The following is a 16,771-nucleotide window of genomic DNA, read 5'->3' as shown; positions in this document are numbered from 1 at the left end:
TATAAACAAATATTCAATCAAACAAGCTCAGCCATAAGTAACAATTATGCAGTAAAAGTAGCAGCAGTATAGCACTGACATCTTAAAACAGATCCAACATCAAGCTTTTACTAAAAGCAGAAGAAACTATAGCAACTTTCACCTGGTATCCAAACGCAAGACAATATTGTAGTCCCCTGGCAAATATGACTGGGAAAACAGCTCCAGTACTAGGGTGCCAATGAAGTGAAAATGTTTCATTACTGCTGGCTACTAGGGATATGCACAGACCCCTGGATTCTACCCCCAATTTAGTGTTTCAGGAAATGTCCCAATTCTATTTGGCCCAATTTGACTCATCTGAAACCAATACATGTCCCTAATGTTAAGTATAAAGCTAAAGCCAGTGCTGAAAAGTGAGAAAAACTCTCAATTAGCTGCCTCTGAGGAGGACTCTGCGCAGGAGGACGGTGAGATACCAATTCCTAAAGCAGAGGGAATGGCGGGGGCTGGTGTGTCTGGTTTACATCAACTGATGGAAAAGCTTAGTGACTCTGATTATGCGTTATGGTCTTACAAAATGCAAATGTACCTGATCCAGGCTGAACTGTGGTATGTAGTCACAGAGGATCCACCAGATGAAGCAGATCCACAGAATGCTAAATGGTTTAAAGATGATGCAAAAGCGATGGCAGTTATTGCATTAGCTGTAGAAGAGTCTCAGATTTCTTTCATTCAGTTTTTGAATACATCAAGAGAGTGCTGGAATGCACTACAAGCTGTATATCAAAGAGAAACAGCGGGCAGTAAAGTAATTCTGACCCGGAAGCTGTATGGAATGAAGCTGAAACCAGGGGAGTCTATGCCAAACCACAAAGCCATGAGAGAAATCTTCAATCAACTCAGGGCATGAGGGATGGAGTTTACAAATATACATCAAGTCTATGTGATTCTGTCAAGCCTTGATCCATCATACGACGCGGTTGTCACCATGATGGAAAGTCAAGAGGAGAAAAATTTAACCCTTGAATACGTAGCTGGGAAACTACTGGAAACCTATGAACGAAGACAAGTGTCAAAACAACAAAGCCTTAAACTTCCTGTGGCTGAGTTTCAACAAAGCCATAAATCTCCTGATGTGGTGTCTGCATTAAAGGCAAGGAAATACTTTAATTGTGGTTCCACAGGACACTTAAGGCGGGATTGTAACAAGAAGAAGAAAAAGCAGCCGACTGCAAAGTGGAGAGAAGAAAACAGCGCGAATGGAATTGAATCAACAAAGAAATGCCTTCTTGCAAGAGTAAAAGAGACAATGGATCCTTGGTTTTTGGATTCTGGGGCTTCAATAAGTATGGCAAAAGACAAATTTTCATTTGTTTCTTTGAAAACTTCTACTCCAGAGCAACAATGTGTTACCCTTGCAAATGGAACAAAAATCCAGATATGTGGTGTGGGTAATGTATATTTTGATTGTCTGGGAGTTGAACTACAAAATGTTTTATATGTACCAGAATTGGAAACAAACCTTTTAAGTGTGTCACAGTTAACAGACATGGAGTATGAGGTTTCTTTTACTGAAGAAAATTGTGCAATAAAACAGGGAAACAAGGTGTGTGTGCAGGGAATAATGAAAGATTCCTTGTATGTCATTAATACTTGTAAAGAAAATGAAGTTGTTGCCAGCAAAGTCACTACAAAAACAGTAGCCAATTGCAAACCACACCAAGAGTGCATCCATTTGACTCATAGAAGGTTTGGTCATGCCAACTATAAAACAATTTCTAAGATACCAGAATTGTGTGAAGGGGTAAAAATCAAACCACGTTCTAACTTTGTAGAATGTACTGTATGTAGTGAGACCAAATGCCATAAATCAAACATTCCACAACGTAGTGAGAGAACAACAGGAAAAATATTTGAATTAATTCATGCAGATCTTGTTGGTCCTTTTGAGACAAGTCAAGGGGGGAACAAATTTTTCTTGTCTATTGTTGATGATTACAGTAGATTTGGGTTTGTGTATGTGTTAAAACATAAGAGTGAAACTTTTGATAAATTCAAAGCGTTTGTGAAGTGGGCTGGAAATAGATTCAAAGAACCTATAGCCACTTTACGAACAGATGGGGTGTGTGTGAATTCCTCAGCAACCAGTTTAAAAAATTCCTCAGTGAGGAGGGTATACAACACAACCTCACTGCCCCATATTCACCATTTCAAAATGGGGCTGCAGAAAGAAAAAATTGAACCTTGCAGACCATGTTAAGGGCTCTACTGAGAGAGTCAGGTTTGTCCAACTTGTCCTGGGCAGAAGCTTTGACCACCTCAAACTATTTGTTGAACAGACTTTACCACTCTATACATGAAAAAACTCCATATGAAATGTTTTATAACAGAAAGCCAAGGGTATCACATGTACGGGTTTTTGGTAGTAAATGTTTTGTTTATGTTCAGAAAGAAAACAGACCAGGAAAACTAACTCAAAGAGTTTTGGAATGTCAACTGTTGCGATATGATGCACAAACAAAAGGCTATCGTTTGTGGTCTCCATATCACAGAAGTGTAATTGTGAGCAGAGACGTTGTTTTTCATGAACAAATTCAGGAAACAAAACAATATGTAAGTTTGCCTGTAGAACAGAAAGAGGTTGACACAGAAAAAATTCCTGAGCTATCTCAGCAAGAGAGAGAGGGGAAAGAAACTGTGGAGGAAAGTGAAACTGTTTCTGAAACTGTGCCAAGACGTTCAGAGAGGGAACGCAAAGCTCCAATTCGTTATTCAGATGAATTCCAAAGTAAACAGGTTTCTCATAGAGCTTTACTGACAGCCTATGAACCTGCCTCATTTGAGGAGATTCAAGAAATGGAACCTACAGAGGCTCAGGGCTGCCATGAAGCAATGTCAGAAGAAATCAGGGCAATAGAAAAAATGGAACGTGGGGGCTAGTACCTTTGCCTGAAGGTCGTAAAGCCATTACTAGTAAATGGGTATTCAAAGTAAAAAAACAAAACAAAAAAACCCCACCAGTAAACGTATTTGAGGATAACCAGGCCTGTATAAGTATGGCTACATCTGAAAGGTGTAAACCAATGTAAAGGACATAATCCAGAAGGGTTGGATTAAATTTGAATATTGTCCATCTGAAATGATGCTGGCTGATTTATTCACAAAGCCACTACCAATGGTGAAACACAAGGAGATGCTTTTAAAGCTAGGCCTCAATTGTAACACAATTTAAACAACATACGCAAGAGGAGGACTGTTAAGTATAAGAAAGTAAAGGCTTGCGTAGTCATTAAAATTGTGTGTGTGCCTATCTCAAGACTAAACAGAGGAAGACTATCTGTGAGCAATTACCTTGAGATAGAAGCTGTACTGGGAACCTTGCCAGGATTCTCTAAGATATCATGGTGTTAATGATATGAATATACCAAAGATCCTTGAGGCTGGGTTAGCCTAATCACAGCTAGGGTGACCAACTGTCAGGATTTCCCCGGATTTGTCCTGGTTTTTGTTCTTTCCATGGTGTCAGGGGGGATTTTCTATAATTTTCAATAATGTCCTGGAATGACACACCTTCCTCTTTAAGGCTGCCATTAGCATGGCAGGAGGGAATGACATGCTTTCTTGAGGCACATCATTCCCCCGCCCCGAGCTCCAATTGAGGTCTTAAAGGGGAAAGTGGGTCATTCGTGGACATTATAGAAAAGGCCCCAATTGGAGTGGATGGTGGTGGTGCAGAATGAAATCTTTTCCCCTCCTCCACTCCAATCGGGTTCTTTAAGGTGGCGGGGGAATAACGTACTTTCTGTAGGACTCAGAAAGCTGCTTCCCCCACACACACACTAGGTGTCCTCTTTTTTGGTTTCCCAAATATGGTCACCCTAATCACAGCTGTATGTAATATAGATAAAAATTGTGTATATGTGTATAGCTTTTGTCACTCTGCACAATGACACGGAACTGTAAAGAAGTCTGAAGCTAATAAACTTACTCTGCTAAGTAAGACCTGCATTGTGAGCTGTGTTTCTGAGCACAAACAGAATTCCCAAGGAAAAGTCTGGCCCCAACACTTAATGTACGAAGGTGGAGCCAACTAGTAAAGGGCTTTAGTTTTGTTTGGGATGGAGCTTTCCTCAAAATAATGATGTCCAACATGGATGATTGTTTAATCTTGCATTGGCCCATCATTTATTAGATTGTAGCCTATAGGTGGCCAGTTTTACCCCTGTAGCCTGCCTGGTGTGTCTGAGTGTTGTTAATAACATAGGAAGCTGTTTTATACTGAGTCAGACCATTGGTCCATCTAGCCCAGTATTGTTGACCCTGACTGGCAGCAATGGTTCTCCAGGGTTTCAGGCAGGATTCTTTCCTTGCCCTACCTGGAGAAGCTGGGGGTTGAAGTGAGAACCTTTGACATGCCAAGTATGTGCTCTATCACTGAGCCCATCCAGTGTTGTTGCTGCTGCTAATGCTATACATGGGACCTGCAACAAAATGGTATATAGGCTATTCATGCACAGGGCTTCAGGCAACCAGTCTAACTTCATCCAGGATGGAATTAGCTATAAGGAGCTCAACCATATCATTCCACTCCACCCTCTCTCTCTCTCTCTCTCTCTCTCACACACACACACACACACACACACACACAATTTTCTGTTTGTTTGTTTTTCAACTGGCACTCCGCAATGGAGTAGGAATGTTTGTGTTGCTGTAGCAGATTTCTTGCCTCTCCAGGGGATTAATCTAGATGATCTTCAAGGTCACTTGTAATTCTATAGTTCTATGAACATTACTGAGTTCCTGGAGATAGTTGGCCTGTTTTGGATTTTATTCAAATTCCCACCCCCACCCCCCACTATTTTTTGATAGTTCTGAATTCCTGGGGATTCCCTCTTTCTTGTTTCCTGGTGGTTCAGTTTTTGTCTAATTATATCAATACATAGGCACAAAGATCACTATTATGTGGAGTGGTGGTGGGGATGATAACAATGATTATATCTGGTCTTATCATAATATTTCAAGGTGGATTACAAGTCAAATAATGGGATACAATAAACATTAAAGCATTCAAATAACCAAACAAATGAAGTTGTAATAAAAAAAACCATTAAATGCAGAGAGCATGAAAAAACAGAAAACTGAAGCTGCAGAAGATAAAAGAACAATCTCAATTTATCACCCACAACATTGGATAAAACAACCCCCACATCAGATGAAGAAGACGGAAGAACTGAATAATAGAACGAGTTTTACCCAGTGCCCAAAACTTGTAAGTGTAGGCACTACATGCACAGATCTGGGGGAGGGTGGTGGTCATTCCAAACACATTCCATATGTATTAAAAAATATGTCACTTCCTTTTCAAATAAAAGTTTCCAAGGCAGCCAGCAAAACAGAATAATAAAAATACAAAATAGTATAAAGACACATTTAAAACAAACCGTCTATTCAAAATGCATTTGCAGCACAACACCAATCAGCAATAGTTATTAGAACAGCAGAAAGGGGGTGGGTGGGCAGAAAGCAATCAGGACCACCCAAATGCCCACCCCACCAAATGCCCACCCACCCCACAATTCAAGAAGGGCGCAGACAAGCTGGAGCGTGTTCAGAGGAGGGCAACCAGGATGATCAGGGGTCTGGAAACAAAGCCCTATGAAGAGAGACTGAAAGAACTGGGTATGTTTAGCCTGGAGAAGAAAAGATTGAGGGGAGACATGATAGTACTCTTCAAATACTTAAAAGGTTGTCACTCAGAGGAGGGCCAGGATCTCTTCTTGATCCTCCCAGAGTGCAGGGCACGGAATAACGGGCTCAAGTTAAAGGAAGCCAGATTCCAGCTGGACATTAGGAAAAAACTTCCTGACTGTTAGAGCAGTACGACAATGGAATCAGTTGCCTGGTGAGGTTGTGGGCTCTCCCACACTAGAGGCCTTCAAGAGGCAGCTGGACAACCATCTGTCAGGGATGCTTTAGGGTGGATTCCTGCATTGAGCAGGGGGCTGGACTTGATGACCTTGTAGGCCCCTTCCAACTCTGCTATTCTATGATTCTATGATAATATTAGCCTGATACCTGAAAACTGTTGAAGCTGCAATCTGAAGATTCTAATTTAGAGTGTGGTTTATTACTCCAAAGTAAGTGCACCCAATTTCAGCTGGCACCACAATGCTCCAGAATGGTTTTTCTCACACCTGGTTTAAACCCAAAATTCTCCCTCCCATGTAGGGATTAATAAAAGCAAATGAATCACACACCTCCATTGGAGCCAATGAAAGCTTTTTCTTCTTTTTTTAAAGGTTGAGAAGGGATGGAATTTCAGGACGAGCAAAGGTGAGGGAACACTTAAAATACTGCTTCTGGAGTGCATCAGCCCCAATAAAAATTGGGACCGTGTGCTTAGGGAAAGGAAAGGAACCTCTCGTGCAAGCACTGAGTCATTACTGACTCTTGGAGGGACGCCAGCTTTCGCTGACGTTTTCTTGGCAGGCCTTATAGCGGGGTGGTTTGCCGTTGCCTTCCCCGGCCATTCATGTGTGCTTACTTAGGAGTAAATTATCCAATCATGCAAAATTGCAAACCTGAGCTATATGCCATTAGCAGTACTTTTAGTTTGGAACTTACCTACAAGTAAACCACACTGAATCCAATGGGATTTACTTACAGGTAGACACATAAAAGATTGTGTTGTAATGCAAACTTCCATAGGAAGAAGTAACATATCATGGATACTTAGGGTTTTGAAGTGATCAAGATTGTCAACTAAGGCTTAAATAGAAATACTCAAAGAATTTGACTTGACTGGCACCTCCCAAATGAATGTGAAGATTGGAATTCTGTTATTCACCAGCTTTCACACTTCCTGAATGTTCCAACACAATTCTAGGCTGCTCATATATATGCATATTGTGATAGAAAATGTGTTTAGAGTTCTGGATTTTAAGATCAAACACGTTTTAAAAGTATATATTTAAATACATATTTAAATGTGGATATTCACACAGGTTTTCTTTTTAAAAAATAAAATGCAGATTGATGTAGTTACAGGACAGAACAGCTTCACATATGCCACAGACTGGAAATAGACTGTTTTGTCCTTCCCAGGATTTAAAACTTTATTTTCATGGCTACCAGATATATGCCATCAAAGTGAAGCTTTTGGGAGCGATGTACTTTTCTTTAAGAATAATTGTATTACTTGAAGTGCCTTTGTAAAACGTTGGATAAAGCTACCTATTAGAATGATGTGGACTTCCTAGCATTTGCAAAGGAATTATATCAAAGGGATACAAAATTCCAGATGAATAATACAATATAATATATTGCGTTTAAGTTTTCACAGTCACACATTTCAAAGAACCTGGCAATGATACAGCTGCATAGAAAATCAATGGTTTGAAAGTGATATATTTTCTTTCTTTGATTCCCAGCTATAATAGTTTGAAGTAGCCATTGCCAGAAATTTGAATATCATCCATTGTCTCCGAGATGACTTTGCCTTGGCTAGTTTCTCTCTTGCTTTGTATTAGCCAGTGTGTGTGTGTGTGTGTGTGTACACACACACACACACACATACACACACACACACACACACACACACATATAAAATAATATATATATATAATTTTACCTTTTCAGATCAGTTCTTGGATCTTAATTGCAAAGAAAGCTAAACATATCAAATCCAAATCACATCACCTAGCATTGGTGTAGGCAAGTCTTCGAGATTTGCATGTTAGCAAATGAATCATGGGATTTATTAATGAGCAATGAAGACAACAGGAAGAGAGAGAAAACATTGGAAAGAGGCTGACTGAAATCATATATACATACACATACCTTGGAAAAAGTCTCATTGAACTTAACAGGACTTATTTCTGAATAGAAATGTACAGAATTGCACTGTTAGACACATGCTACTTGCCCTGTTCAGAAGACACCTGAAACCATGGCCTTTTGCCTTATTCACTATGGTGAAAGCCATGGTTCAAGGTGTCATCTGAACAGGGTCATTAGGGGTCTATCCAAGGCGAGCATAATTTCCAATAGCAGAATTTCAAATAGATCGTATTATTATATCTGCAGTTTCCCCTTTTTTCCCTCTGGTTTTTGAACTTGAAACTAGGGCTGTGCACCGCCTTGGGCTGAATCCCCAAATCTGAGATGAAGTGGTCGGATTCGGCCCACATCAGTGTGGATTCGAGTCAGCATTGCATCAGCCTGAGGTGGCCTGAGGCTGAAGCAGATTTATACTGTATTGTTGAACTAATGTTATTCCCCGCCTTGATCCAAAGGGAGAGGCAAGTAAAATTATTATTATTGTTGTTGTTGTTATTATTTTGAAACATAGGCCGTTTCTACACCTGAGTTTTCCCCCAGGATCATCCCAGGATCATTCCTGTGCATCCAAATGCCACACAGGGGACCCTGGGAGCAGGCAGGGACGATCCCTCTATTTTCCTGGGATAACCCTTAGGTGTAGAAAGGGCCATAGTTAAAGAAAGTTTGTGAGAGAAAACATGAATGGCATGACTTCATGATCCCCCTGTATTTATTTCTGTTTATTTATTATTACATATATATACCACTTTTTTTCCTCTCGCAAGGAACCCAAGGTGGCTTACATGGTCCTCCTCATCTTCATTATACCCTTATAACAATCCTATGAGGTAGGTTAGGTTGAGTGTCAGTGACAGGTCCAAGGTTACCCAGTGAACTTCATGGCCAAGGTGGACTAAAACCCAGATCTCTTGCATCTCAGTCCAGTGCTATAGCCACTGTCCCTCACCTGCCTGTCTGTGCTGTTTGCCAGACAACTCCAAGTTAATCTCAGTTCCATTTTATGTCATGTTCTTCATGTATTTCTCTTCATATCTCAGCCGAGCGTGAAAATGAATGACCCTAATTTCAGATGTTACAACTGACAATTCTGTACAGATTATAAAACCAAATCTTCACTAAAATGCAGGGAATACCCTCCCTCCTTTTAAAATAAAATAAAACATGTAGATAGAATCACCAAATCATTTGATGTGTCACGCTGTCTCTCTATCTTGTCGCAAGACTGTATTCATAGAGCGATCCAAGATGCTACATCTCACTTTGGGGATGAAGTCGTCCTCCATGACCAAGCTTTTTAATAAATCCTACACAATGGCTGGGTTCATACACTAAGCCATGACGATTTATTTTTTTGCATAACCCATGTCTATGGGTTGTTTCTGCCAGCCACAGTCTGTTAATCCACCACAACACTCCACTTTGAGAGCCCACACGCTGCAGAATGGGCATGTGGGCTGTTTGCACAATCCATGGTTGCATTGTGGCTACCAAACCATCATATCTTAGCATTACATGTGAACCCAGTCAATGAAACACCTGACAGAGGTGAGACTCAAACTTAGTCCTGCATACGTGTTCAAATCCATTGAACCATACTGATCTGGAATCCACCCTCCACCTAGAGCTAAAATTATTATTATTATTATTATTATTATTATTATTATTATTATTATTATTATTATTTATTTATTTAGCACCATCAATGTACATGGTGTTGTACAGAGTAAAACAGTAAATAGCAAGACCCTGCCGCATAGGCTTACAATCTAATAAAATCATAGTAAAGCAATAAGGAGGGGAAGAGAATGCAAACAAGCACTGGGTAGGGTAAACAGGCACAGGGTAGGGTAGAATTAATTTATCTCCTCCTTGCAAAAATGTTCTTCTTTGACTTTTGCTAGGGGACATACTCTGAGAACAGTGTGTATGTGTGTGTGTGTGTGTGAATGAATATTCCAGAACTGTTGGGTATCCACAGATTTTGCAGCAGCTGTCAACTCTTGGCAGAATATAACAGCTAGCATGCAGTAACCACCCATATTGACATTGTCTGACAGTGACTTATAATGGAATTTAGTAAGATATGTATCATTTTTACTCATTCAGTTACCCAATCTACCTAGGTGAAGGGATTTCATGCAGGAATGTCAAATTCTGATCTCAAAATCCAATGTTGTTGTTTTTTAAATAATAATCAAAATGTGCTAAAATCCAACCTTTGCAATTTGAAAACGAAACAGATTTTGATATTTTGAAAGAAAGAAAGAAAGAAAGAAAGAAAGAAAGAAAGAAAGAAAGAAAGATATTTCAGATCCATTCCCAACCCAATTGCTCATTTTCCTCCTACACTCCTAGGTAACCCTCCCAGTTAAAGAGGAGTTTTCACAAAACTGTCACCCAGCCAAATGTGATTGCATTTCTTGTCAACACTGTAACAATGTAGTAGGTTGTTATTATCTACACTTTACAAATGAGAGGAAAACTAAGAGCTTTTAATGTGTGTTCACCATTCCCCAGTCATGGGAGTTAACTGGTGTCTTAGACAACATTGCCAACCTTCAGTGTTTCTATTGTGCTTTCTGACCACTATTTTGTGCTTTCTGTGCATGGTGGGGGGAAGGGGAAGGGGAGGACGCAGTCTTTTTTTGAAATCGGGAGACAAAGGCCACAGCTAGACCTAAGGTTTATCCTGGGATCATCCAGGGTTCGCCCCTGGCTGAGCACTGGATCCCCTGTGTGTCACCTAGATGAACAGGTTTGACCCCTGGACAATCCAGGGATAAAACTTAGGTCTAGCTATGGCCAAAATGAAACTTTCCACCAGTGTATCTGTCTTTCTTCCACTATATCACAGTGCCACCTAGAGGTTATGTCACAGAAAGTATAGAAAAGCAGGAAAAGGAGGCATCCTATGAACTGAGAGCTGATCTTAATCCTGCAAATAATCTGGAAGCATAAATAACAGTTTAAAAAGCATCATCCAGAAAAGCTTTGTGGGTGCAATCATATAATCACTAGTTCATGGGGTGACCATACAAAATGGAGGACAGGGCTCCTATATCTTTAACAGTTGTATAGAAAAGTGTATGCATGCAGCACCTAGTGAAATTCCCTCTTCATCACAACAGTTAAAGCTGCAGATGTCCTGCCCTCTTTTAAATCTGGCCACTCTAGTATAGCTCCTGCAGCTTTAACTGTTGTGATGAAGAGGGAATTTCACCAGGTTCTCCATATATAAAAATGATCCCTCCTGAAATTCCCTTTTCTATGCAACTGTTAAAGATACAGGAGCCCTGACCTCCTTTTCATATGGTCATGCTGTGCTGGGCATGGAAGTAAGGCATTTTGAAATCATCATCATCATCATCATCATCATCATCTCATAAGAAGTCATAGGCATAAAGAACACATAGAATCAGATTCATACATAGCCAGGCTTAGGGACGTCACACCAAAAAACAATAGGACTTAACGTAGCCACACATCATAAGCACGAGTAAGTCTGGATTTAACCCACTGACACTTAGGATTGACAAGAGGGTTGCTGAAGCTTCTGGTGTGTGTGTATGTGGGGGAATAATAACTAATTCCCCATTCATCTCTTGGAAGCTTCACCTGTAAACATACAGGGAAGGCTTTACACAGCAGTCCCACTTTCCTTTGGATTCTGAAGAACAAATGGCATGCATCAAGTTTGGGCCAGCTGTACTATCAAATGACTACATCCTACTAGTATCTCTACCTAGGATTAACCAGATGTCATACCAAAAGTATACACAACTTTTGAACTTTTTCGGGGGGGGGGGGAATATCACGTATAAATGTGGTTGACAAGTGTCAGACTTAAGAATTTATGCCTTAAAAATTGACTAAGATTTTGCCCAGAATAATAAAGAGCTTAAAACAGTTATTGATTTGTGTTTAATCTTATTATTATTATTATTATTATTAATAATAATAATAATTTATATAGCACCATCGATGTACATGGTGCTGTACAGAGTAAAACAATAAATAGCAATCTGCGAAGTATTCTGAGTGCCTCTGTTCCTCTGTCAATGCCATAACAAACATACTTAATAAGACATTACACATTTGATGCGCTATCAGGGTGTTTTGAGTTTTTCTTTGTTTTCTATGCTGCTCTTATGACCTTAAGTTGCTCTTGATCCTGCTTATAATAATATAAATTATTATTCAGTAGCTGCTGCCACATTGTTTCTTCCTTTCAGGCACACACCTAATTTTACCTTATGTAACATTAGCACATTTGGGTAAGATAGGGAACTTTCCAGCATGCTATTTTTACAACTTGCTGTACCTTTCCTCAAGACACATTTCTGTAACGCTAATCACAAGCTGAGTAAGTGCAGATTGCGAAGAGGTGCAACATATTTTAATTAATGAACAACTTCGAATATGATTTAAATGGTTTCATTTGTTTAGTGCCACTCTCAGAGTTTCCTTCATACACAATGGCAGACAGAAGAAGATTTCATTTCATTTGTTACATTTGAATACCACCCAATAGCTGAAGCTTCATGGGCAGTTTACAAAGATTTTTTTTTAAAAAAAAAAAAACTTTAAAGATACTGTAATTTATTATACACAGTATTAAAACACAAACACCCTATTTTAATACAAACAAACAGGTAGCACGCATGTACACACAAACACACACACACACCTATATCTAAGCAATTTAAACCATCAACAATAGGAAAAATCCAGGGCCTGATCATCCAGGGCATGATCTTCTCTTAGATTCCCTTCATGACCTTGGATTTTGTGGCTCTGTCTATAACTGGTTTGCCTCCTATCTAGCGGGTCGCTCTTTCAGCGTGTTGACTAATGGCAGCTCGTCTTCCTCCTTTCCCCTTTCAGTAGGGGTTCCGCAAGGCTCGGTGCTTGGCCCGTTGTTGTTTTCCTTATACATGTTGCCCTTGGGCAAGCTTATTCAATCTCATGGCCTCCAATATCATCTGTACGCCGATGATACACAACTATATCTGTCATCTCCGGAACTTTCTCCTGATGTTCACGATCGTATCTCGGCATGTCTTTCAGATATCTCAGCTTGGCTGCTTCATCGTCGCTTGAAGCTTAACATGGCAAAGACTGAATTGCTTGTTTTTCCTCCTAAACCTTCTCCTCATCTCTCATTCTCTCTTACTGTCAATGATGTTACGCTTACTCCGGTCAAGGAAGCTCGTAGCCTTGGCTTTATCTTCGACTCCTCGCTCTCCTTTATTCCTCATATTGAGGCAGTAGCTAAATCTTGTCGATTTTTCCTGTATAATATTGCCAGGATTCAATCATTTTTGTCTGTCTCTTCTGCCAAGACGCTTGTTCATGCACTGGTTATTTCACGGTTGGACTACTGCAACCTTCTTCTCTCTGGCCTTCCTTCTTCTCACATCAGTCCGTTGGTTTCTGTTCACCACTCTGCCGCAAAGATCATCTTCTTAGCACGCCGCTCCGACCATGTTACTCCGCTTCTGAAATCTCTTCATTGGCTTCCAATTCACTTCAGAATCCAATATAAACTTCTCCTGTTAACCTTCAAAGCTTTTCACGGTCTAGCTCCTTCCTATCTCTCCTCTCTCATCTCACACTATTGCCCCGCTCGTGCTCTTCGCTCCTCTGATGCCATGTTTCTCGCCTGCCCAAGGGCCTCTACTTCCCTTGCTCGGCTTCGTCCATTTTCGTCTGCTGCCCCTTACGCCTGGAACGCTCTTCCAGAACATTTGAGAACTACAAGTTCAACCACAGCTTTTAAAGCTCAACTAAAAACTTTTTTTTTTCCTAAAGCTTTTAAAACTTGATGTTGTGCAGACTTCTACTGTTACTTTCTACTGTTAGTTTTTCCCTACCCTGTGCCTGCTTACCCTTCCCTGTACCTGTTTGCATTCTCTTCCCCTCCTTATTGTTTTACTATGATTTTATTAGATTGTAAGCCTATGTGGCAGGGTCTTGCTATTTACTGTTTTACTCTGTACAGCACCATGTACATTGATGGTGCTATATAAATAAATAAATAATAATAATAATAATAATAATAATAATAATAATAATACCGCATCATATGCTGCTACCTTCTACTCTCAACCAAGTGCTGAAAAGATAACAATGTTGGCACCAGCAGCCCTTGTTACAGCGATTTTTCTACAATTGGGGAGCTATGAGAAGGCCCTCTCTCCTGTTGCCATCTTCCAAGCCTCCCTTGGGGGAAGGTACCGACGAAAGACTTAGAAGAGCATCTTGTACAGGTATGTTCTTGATGGGAGAGGTGCTTTGTCGGGTAATATTATCTACAGAAGTAGACAATAATTGTTGTTCTCCATGCTAGGGATGGGTAAATCTCTCAAGTTCAGTTCCTCTTAGGCTCTCACAGTGGTGGCACAAAATATTCTACTGCTAGTCTGCCTCTCATTACCAGCAAGCCCTTTGCTACCACCCACCTGAGGTCTTGCTCTGAGGACCCCTCACTGGGCCAGGAAGGTACTGTAGGTGAGGTGGTTAAAACAAAACAATCTAAACACAAAATAGTATGCATTTTTCCTAGCATACACACAGGTTTGCCTAATATATACATTTATGTTTGCATGTTTGCCCAAGGTACTTATATACACAGTTTTCTTTAATCTAATGCTGTTTTGTGTGTGCATATTTTTGTGCCTAATTTCCCTAACTATGCGCATTTCTGTATGCTTCCCCCCACCAGACCTGCATTCCAGTTTGAATATTGGTTTGTCAAATGCAAAGTTGGTACATTCTTATTGAAATGTGAAATGAATGAAATTCTCACCCATCTCTCTGTATATAGTACTTTCTGTTTGCTGACAAACCCAATTAAAATCCTTCTTACAGTAAACAAATGTGTAGTTGGGGAGTGCTGGTGTTTGGGCTCTGTTTTTTATGTGCAAATCAGTATGCTGAATCTTCACATTACTCAGGAAGAGAAATGTGTTCAGCACCCTCAAGACGGGAGGGAAAGCATGGATGGCGGTGTGCCATTTAAATATCTGTATCGGGGGGGGGGGGGGAACATAAAACTTGTATGTCCTGAAGGACTTTGCTCACGGCATCTAAAATTTACACCCATTCATAGTCAATGAAGAAACCATTTTGTTGATAGATTATAATATCTGGAAAACAACAACAACAATTCGTACCATAGGTTAGAGTAGACTTTCTTGTCCAAATTCATGTTCAATGGAGTTTATTGCCATGTCACGTCCTGTTTGTGGTTTTCCAGTGGGCAGCTGTCGGCCATAGTGTCAACAGCATGCTGGACTAGATGGAACTTGCATGGCTCTTCTTCTTATTCTTATGTAACTGCACTTTAAGAGATCCCAAGTATTTGCTTTTGTGTCATATTCTTATAAATTATATCAGTGGACTATTGAGCTTTCAGTAAAAGCAAAGGTAGACCATATAATAGTGAAATCAACCCACCCACTGCTCTGGGTCATAAAAGCTTTCTTTCCAAAGTGAAACATTTGCCTTACCTGTCCTTCTTTCTATAATCTCATAGGTAGCATGATTGTTGTTGTCATGGTAACTACATCTCTTAGAATAACACTACAATAATCTCATAAAAACCTGTATAACATGTTGACATATAAATTATTGTTACATTGAAGTTTAAAAAACATTCACTTCTGTTCCATTTTTTTCTTTTTCAAATGCATCAAAGTGAATGCCATATGTTTAATTCATATAAGGGTTTATTTATGGTATATAGATTTGAGGTATATTGGAAGATGGGTTAATCAATAGCCATTTGCCATGAGTGTTAACTTTATGGATCCTCCATGTTCAGAAGGAGTAAATGTTTTAATACCGTATGATGGAGGTAACTTGGAAACAGCTGCGGTCTTCATGCTCTGCCTGCAGCCTTTCAGGAGGCATCTGGCAGAACGCTGGTGCAAATAGAATACTTAGAGCTTTATCACACCAGCGTTATACTGTGCAATCACTGCGAATTGCATACAAAGGACTCAGAAGTTTTCCACCTTATAATCTGCTTTGATTGTGAAGTACTCCCATGCATCCTGCCTTAATTTTGCAAAAAAGCAAAAAGATTCGCAGTTATTTAGCCCCTACATTTTGAATGTATCTTCCAAGCCGCCGCTGGGGTACAGGAACAGGATTTTTAAGAAATACTTACATCTGTTTAAGCTTTAAAGATAAAGACACCAAAATTGGCACAGTAATAGATATTAGGGAGAGCTTTAAGCATACCAAATTTGAATTGAATTGGGTCATCCATTGATATTTTTTTTTTACATTTCCCCCCTTAAACTCACTTCTTGGTATGCAAAGGATTGCTGTCACCCAGAAGCAAAAACAAAACAACCACAAAAGTGTAGCACTACAGAGATAATCCGAGGGAAGTAGGTACATGGGATGAAGCTTTTAGCTAGATGGAACTCTCATCCAATCTAGTAAGGCTCTTCTTATGTTGCTAGGGAATGTGTCCTCTCGGTGTTATATTTCCCCCCCCCAATGTTATTAAAGTGTTTATTTTTTTCTTCACTCAAGCCTATGTGATTGAAAATTTAGTGAGCTCCACTAGCCCTATTAGAATTTGCAAAATGACAACACTGGATACTGCCCAAAATTTTCATCAAATGGTGGACCCAAAGATTAATTAAGCGCTGTAAATTTCTTCTGCATATTTCCCCAAACATTCTTATTCAATTTTGTAGGGAAAAAATACACCTGGGGAAAAAAAAAGGTTTAAAGGAGGAGGAAATGGGAGTCGGGGTTCTTCTGCTTACTTATTCATGAGGTGGCCAAGGCGTGTGCATGAGTGTCCTATCTTTCTCTTAAGGGATAACTCAGACTATTTTGTTTAAAATCATATCATCAGTCATATCATCAGAGCACTGGTGCCTGGTTATGATGTTATCCTACAAAGCCCTGAACAATTTGGGACCAA

At 39.9% G+C, this 16,771-nt stretch overlaps 1 protein-coding gene across 1 annotated transcript in view; it reads right to left on the bottom strand.

Annotated features, from left to right (window-relative positions):
• Positions 1-16,771, bottom strand: part of CDH8 (cadherin 8) — a 272,479-nt gene that overhangs the window by 142,261 nt on the left and 113,447 nt on the right. The gene's annotated exons all lie outside the window — the stretch shown is intronic.

The sequence above is a fragment of the Elgaria multicarinata genome, chromosome 14 (assembly GCF_023053635.1).
Source record: "Elgaria multicarinata webbii isolate HBS135686 ecotype San Diego chromosome 14, rElgMul1.1.pri, whole genome shotgun sequence".
NCBI classification, from domain to species: domain Eukaryota; kingdom Metazoa; phylum Chordata; class Lepidosauria; order Squamata; family Anguidae; genus Elgaria; species Elgaria multicarinata.
This window is presented reverse-complemented; position numbering and strand designations above follow the sequence as displayed.